Source organism: Mizuhopecten yessoensis, unplaced genomic scaffold (assembly GCF_002113885.1).
Source record: "Mizuhopecten yessoensis strain PY_sf001 unplaced genomic scaffold, ASM211388v2 scaffold10685, whole genome shotgun sequence".
Taxonomy (NCBI): Eukaryota; Metazoa; Mollusca; class Bivalvia; order Pectinida; family Pectinidae; genus Mizuhopecten; species Mizuhopecten yessoensis.
In genome coordinates, this window is record NW_018408670.1 from 461,494 (window position 1) to 473,081 (window position 11,588).

The following is an 11,588-nucleotide window of genomic DNA, read 5'->3' on the forward strand; positions in this document are numbered from 1 at the left end:
AACCGTTGATCACTGTTTCTGTTATCCGCCGACTTACTGTTGAACACTGTTCCTGTCACATACCAACTGACTGTTGAACACTATTCCTGTCACATACCAACTGACTGTTGAACTCTGTTCCTGTCACATACCAACTGGCTGTTGAACACTGTTCCTGTCGCATACCAACTGACTGTTGAACTCTGTTCCTGTCACATACCAACTGACTGTTGAACTCTGTTCCTGTCACATACCAACTGACTGTTGAACACTGTTCCTGTCACATACCAACTGACTGTCGAACACTGTTCCTGTAACTGACCTGTTGGTTACTTTTATCATATATGACAGTAACTTTGTATCTTGGATCAGGAATGTTAAGGGAACATCTTCGTACTATGTTTGTTCTATTTCCTAGATTTATTTATATATTCCTATTTTGATCAGTGCCTATCTCTCCCGAGTGACACATGGACAATCAACAATACGGAGTGTGACCCTATTCTATCACTCGGTTTAACTTGATGTATGCATTGTTCAAACAGAACTGACACGTTTAATACTAGCTCATTACGAATCAGACATATATTATATAACACTGGTATAATAGACTTCAGATAAAAAAGATTTGATATTTTCCAAATGGAGGGAAGAAGGAAACACTTTTTAAATTGTTTCAAACTGCGTGATAAATATTAAGACTGTCTTTTATCGCACTGAGGATTTCCATCTGGACTAGATCATCAAATTATGTCACTATCATTATGTTTTATATTTCAAAATAGTTAAGTGACAATGTCATTAATAATCCCAATTAACACCAAAAGATATCGCTCAAACATTTTTACCAAAATACATGGGAATGCAATACGAATACCTTTCTGTGTTTATATTTTGATGTCAGATTGTGTAATGATCAATTTCAACAAGTGCTGTTTGCTGTTTAGTTTTTCCTTATAACACTTATAAATTATATTTTAAAATGAATATGTGAACATGTGAAAACAAACTGAGAATGATCCTTGTCCAAGATAATCCTAATTGGTGATATTTTTGAAGAATACAGAATAACATTATATGTAAATTTATGTTAAAAGACGACATCGTTAAACGCCAATCGTCTGTTTTCACTTTTGCTATATTAATTGTTTTTACCCCTGGTGCATTAAAGTAAAGTTAAGTACCGTCAGCAAAACGATGTGTTTACGGATAGTGGTATACCTATATAACATATCAATATGCCGTCAGATATACATTTTTTCACATGAGTGCACATTGTATTTCGTCATTATAGACAATTATCTGTTTCTTAATTCAGTCATACACATAACTTACCATACCACAAACTGTTGATATATTTGATAAATTTGATTCATCGGTACAGCGTGATACCCGTGTAATAATAAAAAGGCCGACATATGATTAAACATTATAATTAAGTTACTTGTTTGTAAATTTACCATGATACACATATATTTATCATTATGTATTTGTTTGTAGAATCAATGTAATACTTCTTATAAATATACTTGTTTGTCAATTAACCATGATACCTTATCATAAATATACTTGTTTGTAGATTTTCCATGATATATTACCATAAACATACATTTTTGTAGATTTTCCATGATACATAACCATAAACATACATTTTTGTAGATTTTCCGTAATACATTATCATAAACATACATTTTTGTAGATTTATCATGATACATTATCTTAAACATACATTTTTGTAGATTTTCCATTATAGATTATCATAAACATACATTTTTGTAGATTTTCCATGATACATTACCATAAACATACATTTTTGTAGATTTACCATGATACATTATCTTAAACATACATTTTTGTAGATTTACCATGATACATTATCATTCACATTCATTTTTGTAGATTTTCCATGATTCATTATCATAAACATAAATTTTTGTAGATTTACCATGATACATTATTATAAATATAATTGTTTGTCAATTTTCCATGATACATCATCATAAATACACTTGTTTGTAGATTTTCCATGATTTATTACCATAAACATACATTTTTGTAGATTTTCCATGATACATAACCATAAACATACATTTTTGTAGATTTTCCGTAATACATTATCATAAACATACATTTTTGTAGATTTATCATGATACATTATCTTAAACATACATTTTTGTAGATTTTCCATTATAGATTATCATAAACATACATTTTTGTAGATTTTCCATGATACATTACCATAAACATACATTTTTGTAGATTTACCATGATACATTATCTTAAACATACATTTTTGTAGATTTACCATGATACATTATCATTCACATTCATTTTTGTAGATTTTCCATGATTCATTATCATAAACATAAATTTTGTAGATTTATCATGATACATAACCTAAACATACATTTTTGTAGATTTTCCATGATACATTATCATAAGCATACCTTTTTTTGTTGATTTTCCATGATTCATTATCATAAACATACATTTTTGTAGATTTATCATGATACATTATCTAAAACATACATTTTTGTAGATGTACCATGATACATTATCATAAACATACATTTTTGTTGATGTACCATGATACATTATCATAATTATAAATTTATTAGTAGATTTACCATGATACGCTATCATTAATATTTTTGTTTGTCAATTTTTCATGATACCTTATCATAAATATACTTGTTTGTAGATTTTCCATGATATATTATTATAAATATAATTGTTTGTCAATTTGCCATGATACATCATCATAAATACACTTGTTTGTAGATTTTCCATGATACATTACCATAAACATACTTTTTTGTAGATTTTCCATGATACATTACCATAAACATACATTTTTTGTAGATTTTCCATGATACATTATCATAAACATACATTTTTATAGATTTACCATGATACATTATCATAAACATACATTTTTGTAGATTTACTATGACATATTATCATAAATATAATTGTTTGTAGTTTTAATATGAAACATTATCTTAAATATACTTGTAAATTTACCATCATAACTTTAATGAAATTTGTTTGTCAATAAAACATGATTCATTGGCATAGAAATATACTTGTTTGTCGAAAAAGCTTATAGTTCAGAAAAAAAGATACATGCTTGTGCATATAGATTGAAACACTAGAAAAAATAAAGATTTTTGCTGATATCTCGTTGTGTATTAAAAAAGGATGTATTTGTTTTCCAGCATATGTTGTATTAAAAAGTCTTTCGTCGATAGTGTGAACAATGAAAGAAATATAGCAGGTAAAATAAAAATAAACAAATTATAATTGTTTGCCAATATAAGATACTTAATAAAATAAAAATACTTGTTCACCAATATCTCATTTCATTTATATAGAAAAGTTACTTATTTTTGATATGCATGTTACATGATACAACGGTTTAAAAACCTATTTGATTGTAGTTGCAGCATGATACATCTTTATAAAATTACAGATTTGTGGTTATTGTATGATAAAATAAAAAAAGTTTGCTATTTTTATTTACAATTTCATGAAAAAATAATCGTTGGTTGAGTTGAGAGAAACTATCTGACAGTACGAGTTGTGTTTACATTAGACTAAAATATAACTATAACAGCGCTATTTATATAACACACTAATTGTTACTAATGGTAACTACAAACAATTAAACAGCTACGTGTACCTATCTGTAAATGTAATCTATAAGATACTACTGATAACTGCTGGTAAAAACGATACACAAATCATGCGTTAGGTATGTTATGCAAATTATTACTTAATACTTATAGATACATTTTTATTTTACACGCGGCATGATAATAAGCCGACCACCTTCAGACACAATTACCGTGCTGTATTTGTTGGTATTGTGTCTGACTTGTAGGATTGAAGTTAAATGTGTGACGATTGATTTCCGCTGATTTAAATAATAGCGGGTATGTACATTACAAAAGCTGGTAAACAGTAATGCCACTTGATATGCACAGTCACATCTGCAGGGTAACGAGGATAATGAGGAGGACAGAAATAAATGCAGATATTGGCCATGCACACAGGGATCTACATACTCTGTATATATACTGTTCACATTTACAACCCCACTCCTCCTATATACCTAAATCAGGTGTTTACAGCGGTAGGGACTAACACAGATGTACTGCTAAATTAACCTCCACACTCAAACCGTGTTTATGGAGGGTGAATCAATCACTCCTGCAATAGATGCGCTATTTGGAGTTATGATTTTTGCTTCAGTTAACAATCGATTTCATCAATTATACAATTAATGTTTAGTTTACAGAGATTAACTTCTTTAATTCGTGCCAGCATAATACAATACTTGTGTTTTGCTTACATATATCTACTTAGTCTATCCATAATTATGTTTAGTAGCTCCCAACATGTGTAGTTAGTCTACCCATGATATACATATTATACAATTATGTTTAGTAGCTCCCAACATGTGTAGTTAGTCTACCCATGATATACATATTATACAATTATGTTTAGTAGCTCCCAACATGTGTAGTTAGTTTACCAATGATATACATAGTATCCAATTATGTTTAGTAGCTCCCAACATGTGTAGTTAGTCTACCCATGATATACATAGTATACAATTATGTTTAGTAGCTCCCAACATGTGTAGTTAGTCTACCCATGCTATACATAGCTCCCAACATGTGTAGTTAGTCTACCTATGATATACATAGTATACACTTATGTTTAGTAGCTCCCAACATGTGTAGTTAGTCAAGATCATTCATTGCTAGCTAGAAATATTATAAAATATACATCAGATTGCAGGGTTTCCAGTGCTGTCTAGATGCATTTTTTTTTATCAATTATATAGTTTATATTTAACATTCAGCGATTTACCTTTATTCTATATGGTTAAAGATTTATACCCTGTCTTATTCACTTTGTTGGTGGGGTCGGCATTGTTATACGAAAGTGGGCTTGCTGTTTATAATTAATATATATTAATATACCTGCTTGTATATAAATATAAGGATGCAATAAAACCTAAACTAAGAATTCATTTAATGATTTATTATTTTCTTTGCATAAATGTTTATTTAGAAAATACAAATTAAAGGTTTTGTGCTGACGAGGATGACAATGTCTATATCGAGTTTTATTGATTTACCCTAGCACCTGTCATTTACTGTAAGTCCTGCTAGCTAAAGTGGTTCAAAACGAAAACAATTAATATAAAAACGGATTGCACATTTTCTTGTTCTGTATAAAAATATTTTTTTAAATTTTATTTCTTTTAAATCAGTTGATTTAACATATATTTAAAAACTATTTAATTTATCAAATAGTTGCTTACATTATGTTAACAATTATAATTTCATGCAGTTATAATTGTATTTAAAATGTTGCACAAATTATTTTCAACTTTACAATATACTACGTAATGTAAGTATAAAGGTATACTACATACTATCATAAAATTTAAACATAAAGTATGGTACACGCACACTATCGTCGGTGTTTTGTAATTATCAGACAACCAGACTACACCAGTAAATAAGCCTAACAAATGTGTTCCGAAAACTCTCCCCAGTATAATGATACATCTCGATCAATAATTAAATTGTGCAATAACAATACAAATAAATATTTCATGCTAAAATGATCGAAATGTTTGATTGATTCGTTACAGTTACCGTAGACATCATGATGACTCTATCAGGGTTGATAATCATGTATATTATTTCTCTTCCTTCGTCCTTTATCAAATATATGAATGGACTATTAAAATAACGCTGGGATTGGAATTGTAATTTCGATCATTTGGTGACGATTTAAACTAATGTAAGGGTGTTTTCTATGGTTATCAGTGGCAGTGTTTGGCTACCCGACAGATGTATCGGCTTTGACAGGACTGCGCGCGTGTGTCAGCAGGACCCGTCTACAGCTTCCATCGCAGTGCAAGCACGTTACACAAACACAAAACCACGTCATTCTAAATCCATAAAACACTAACAGTAATGCATTCCATTGGAAATATATCGTAACGTTAAATTTAATGGAAAACACAGTCATTTTTCACAGGTAAAAATAAGCAGGTAAATAATACACAGGTGTAAATACTTCCTATCCCTGTTTACACCTGCCTGTCTTTTACTACCACCATTTTCTTATACTTTAATATTTGGTTCCTCCAACTACAAAATGTGTATTGGTTTTCACTCTATAAAAGTATTGATATGAATTTGGTTATTACATAAAATGTTATACAGGTTGTGTTCGGTTGGAGTTATTTTTTGTCATTTTAAATATAAGCAATAATACTATGAATTAAGCAATAATAATACTATGAATTATTCTTATACTCGAAACATTTCTTCTTTGTCGTACGGGGGCTCCATCAATGTGATGTTTATGCCCTAAAAGCCAGGAATAATTCTTTTACTTGAAACATATTAGATACTGGTTTAATTGCTAGGAATAATGCTAATACTCGAAACAATATAAAGTCCTTACCAAACCGAGTTTCCTGATTTTCCTGACTAACTAATACCCCCAACGTCGAAATAACATCTATAACCATTGACACATGTCATGCAGTAATTATTGGTTAACGTCTTGTAACAAATATAACCAGTGCATTAGATGGGGAATGTCAAATGGACCTATATATATATAATGTCTCAAATGCGTCACAAATGAAATATTTGAGATTGCAGAATCAGTTGAAATAGCTTCCTCGAAATCATGTTATTGTTTTAAGTATGAAGTCTAAGGGAAAATCCCATATGGAATATGAACTCGGAGACGAGGAGATCCAGCCAACACTCACTACCCAGTAGGGGATACATGCTTGTATCATACAGGAACGTTAAATGACCTTTTTCTATCTTATCAAAAAGTAATAATTTCAAATTAATAACTAATAATTGTGAAGAGAGTGTTCATCCTGATAATTAGTGGATGAGTGTTCTACACACACAAAGAGATGATTCCTGTTTTATGCCTCCTAATAATGTTTTATTACCTAATAATTGTCTGGAGAATGGTTATCAGTGGTTTGTCAGCCTACCTTTTCATTAAACAAAAGACTCGAACATCAGCTAAAATGTTTTTTTGTTTTATAAGTTGTACTATGTAAACGGCTGTCCAGTGCATTTTGTGTCTGAGTAAATTAATATTCAGTAGTTGCTTGTAATTTGAAAAATGAATATTCTATTTTAAATTAAGCGATCATTTCAGGGCATTATTTTTGTGATGAAATATGATTATAGGAATTAGTAAGTAATAACCTTTGATATATTCAATCAGTCATTTGTTTGTATGAAACATTTGATAAAAAAATTATCAACCTAAAATTGAATTTATGTTTTAAAAGAATAATTAATTAAAATAAAATTTCCAGTTTGATATCCCTTCTTTGAATGTGTGATTTCATATACATCATTATTCTGTAGTAGCCATCAACAACGCTAAGAATACTTTTTGCATTACTTCACGAAATACTAACCTACCTTGTAACCAATACGTTTATTATTTATTTAACAGAGAAGGGCCTGGGATTATAATGTGGTCAGACGAAACATAAAAACCGGTGATAAACAAGGAAGTAATGGCTGTGTGCTATTTATTGTCACCTGTTCGTGTTAACACCTATGTCAAGAGGAACACGTAACGTCCGTGGTTGTACAGCTGACGTTATTAATTAGGCCGGAGTGAGGTTAGAACAATAATGATGAATTTATAATTGACCTGGTCACAACTTGTATATACAACGTTTACTGACCCAGTGATTACGACAAGTCTGGCTCAGGAGTGTACTCACCCGTCCATTGTATTTAACATTGCATTTATAGCCCCTCTGTCGGGTTTAGGATATCTTATATAGGTGATGTGTCACGCTTAGGGTATCTTACACTATAGATGTGTGGAGTTGAGGATATCATTACTAAAACGAAGAAATAGCTGTATGGTGCATTTTAATTCATTTTGGCCTTCTGTATCTATTAGTAAATATCAAAGCTGCATCCTACATTTGAGATAAGTCGAGTTTAGGATTTTATTTATAATAGACATGCAGAGGTTATGATATCTTATTTGTTTGTTGAGTTAAATATATGTTATAGATTGTAATATTTTATGATTTTTCATTTTAAACTGAAAATCCCCCCTACCAAACGATATTACATTATCGATATTGATAGTATTCCCCAATTATCAATTATATTCTTTCAAATAGTGAAATACATATATTTTTTGTTTTACTTTTGAATACATTCCTGGTATTCAATGTTTACTGTTTGGAAATAGACACTTATATAAATATATATGTGTGAATATAAAATTGATTTAAAATAAGGAACATCTCAAAATAACAATTCTTTTCTCCTTTTGTATAATTTATTATTGAACAGTAATGGCGAGTTTAACATGTATGTATATAGGACGTCGAATGATATCATATATATCATAAATATTTACCTCACAATGTCGTAATTATCTTTGAAAGCTCCCTTCTGTTTTACAATCACATAATTAACGTTTTATGTGTGTGTGACAATGTTAAAACATGTCTACGTAAAGTCTCTAGCGATCCTGTTATGATATAGTTTACATACGGCGCGTTGCACATCTATTAAGAATTCTGTGGAAGGACTATCACTTATAGTATGATAATAACGTCACTCCTATTAGTGCACCTTTCTGCTTTTCTTGTTTGTATGCATAGTAGGCTTGCCTTGGTTGCACTCTTCATCGTTATGTTCAAACACACACCCGTAAGTCGAACGTCAGTTTGCAATAAACAAATTATAATAATTTATAATATACATATTTTGTAAAGAGCCCTAGTAATTTATAGAAATAATTCCCTGAAACTTATAGATATTTGTTTAATTTATTTGTATTAACAAGGAAAATAACCATGAACTAAATAACTGTCTTTGTTATTTGTTTAATTTGTTAATTTGTTTAATTTGTTTTTAAACTGCATTTAATACTATAATTCACTAATTTTCTATTTGCTTGACATCGATTATTTACACATGAGATGCCATTAAGAACATATCAATGACACCTCTAGTTGTCAATTACATGTTAATCGTAAGATATAAACATGGTCCAGTTGTGTATCATTTCGTAGAATGTTGTTATATCCGACTAGTTCATACAATCAAGTTGTTGTAGTTGAGTAACACTTTTTGTTATGATATGAACAGAACCCATTTCGGATCGCTGTCATATTCGTCCCTTTAACACTGTATTTCATGGGCTCTGTCCAAAACAAAACTCCGGATAAAATTATATCGATACAAATATGATCAAAATATATTATAAATAAATACAGAAATAAAATAAATCATAACTTACCTTTTTATGTGATCCTGATTCCTAAGTGTATCCTGTATATGTATCATATATATATATATGATCACCTGTGTATCAGGCTGTCATTATTTCACCTGTACTACAAGTGTGTGTCACTGTGTACAGACTAGCTCGCCACGCTGAAATGCATGTTTTAAATAGGTATACGTAGCTAGTTCTGGTCCAGGCGAGCGTGTGTCCTTACCGGTCCGTGTACCAGCCACACATGTCCTATCGGCGCCCCGGTCCCAAACAACCCCAAACCGACCCGTCAGTCACAGTACAGTCTTCACACTGGGGCATTTAAAGCCACGACAGACCTTTTATCGAGATTCAATTCGATCGTTCCTGCTTCTGATATACAAATTTAAATTCCAAGCAGCTCTAGTAGTTTTTCACGGTGAGATTATATTTCAGCATATTGTTTATATCAACACTACCAAAATAGTCGACTGCACATAGTCAAACTGCTTTATCGACAGCCAGTCGATCGCGAAGGAAAGAAAAACTAGCGTTGCACCCTACGATAATGGAAGTCCTCTGATCCGTGAAGACCCTTGCATTCGAGTACAATTGGGCAAATATGATAATACACTACGGGCTCGGTCCCGCAAACTGTCGCTTAAAAGAAAAGTTTGAGAAGGTATTGTGAGACTGTAAATATGAGTGAATAGGCACTGGTGACAGCGATTGTTAACAAACACGAACATAATATATACAACATGCAGACACCAGCAGGACGGGTAAAACCATTGTACAGATAGCTTTAACATGTCTCAGGCCAGTCGTCTGGTCACTGGTACATTATAATAACTATACCTAGAAACTTTCTTTACTTATGTTTCCATGTTTTTATTATACAATCAGCCAGGTAAATACATGTGATTATTTACAAGTTTGGTGACAATGGTTGATCGGTAAGCTGACCAAACAATGCAGGGCCTTGGTGAGTTACTACTAGAGGCATAGCCTGTTTGGTGGTGATCACTGGCATTTAGGTCGTCCTCTAAGGACAGTTTATCCCTGCTAATAAGCTTTATTAGAGCAACCGAAATCTTTAAAATAGAACAAAAGACAAAGATTTCTGAATAGCGCATAGAGTAGTTCGTGTCCTGTGTGTGGATTCAACAGAATGGCTGTTCTCTACTACACTGGGACCTTAATTATTGGGGAGAGAATACACTTACGCCAGCAGGTTTATTAAGTATGTCGAGATTTTTTCCTCATCACTCCATGTAGTACATTAGTTTTATTGATATATTCGCACGGAGAAATTATAACTGTATGTTAAATTGGCTCAAACACTTTCTTTTACTGACGCTAGTATAAAGTATGGGGAAGTTACTGAAGTTGGTGTAATAAAAGTATTTTAATGAATCTAGTGTTTGTGATGGTGTTTTACTGATACTGGCGTTTGTGATAGTATATTATTGAAGCTAGTGTTATAATGGTGTTTTACTGAATCTGGTGTTTGTGATAGTATATTATTGAAGCTAGTGTTTTAATGGTGTTTTACTGAATCTGGTGTTTATGATAGTATATATTATTGAAGCTAGTGTTTATGATGGCGTTTTACTGATTCTGGTGTTTGTGAATAATGGTGTTTTACTGAATCTGGTGTTTGTGATAGTATATTATTGAAGCTAGTGTTATGATAGTGTTTTACTGAATCTGGTGTTTGTGATAGTATATTATCGAAGCTAGTGTTATGATGGTGTTTTACTGAATCTGGTGTTTGTGATAGTACATTATTGAAGCTAGTGTTTATGATGGCGTTTTAATGAATCTGGTGTTTGTGATAATATATTATTGAAGCTAGCGTTTAAAATGGCGTTTTACTGAATCTGGTGTTTGTGATAATCTATTATTGAAGCTAGCGTTTAAAATGGCGTTTTACTGAAGCTGGTGTTTGTGATAGTATATTATTGAAGCTAGTGTTTATGATGGCGTTTTACTGAATCTGGTGTTTGTGATAATATATTATTGAAGCTAGCGTTTAAAATGGCGTTTTACTGAAGCTGGTGTTTGTGATAGTATATTATTGAAGCTAGTGTTTATGATGGCGTTTTACTGAAGCTGGTGTTTGTGATAGAATATTATTGAAGCTAGTGTTTATGATGACGTGTGCTTTTTAACTGAATTAGAGTTTTGTTTCTATATGAAGCAGAAAATGTAGACTATATATCTTGAGATCACATTAAACTACCCACATCTATGATGTATGTGTATAAACTGACCTAGTTAGGTAATATATATTTCTACAC

At 31.2% G+C, this 11,588-nt stretch overlaps 1 protein-coding gene across 1 annotated transcript in view; it reads right to left on the reverse strand.

The window, feature by feature from the left end:
- LOC110461805 (LIM homeobox transcription factor 1-alpha-like) overlaps positions 1 to 9,866 on the reverse strand; it is a 44,047-nt gene extending 34,181 nt beyond the window's left edge. The window contains exon 1 of the mRNA XM_021515475.1: positions 9,328 to 9,866. The gene's annotated coding sequence lies outside the window, so the exon portion shown is untranslated. The remainder of the gene's footprint in view (positions 1 to 9,327) is intronic.
- Positions 9,867 to 11,588: the final 1,722 nt, after the last annotated feature.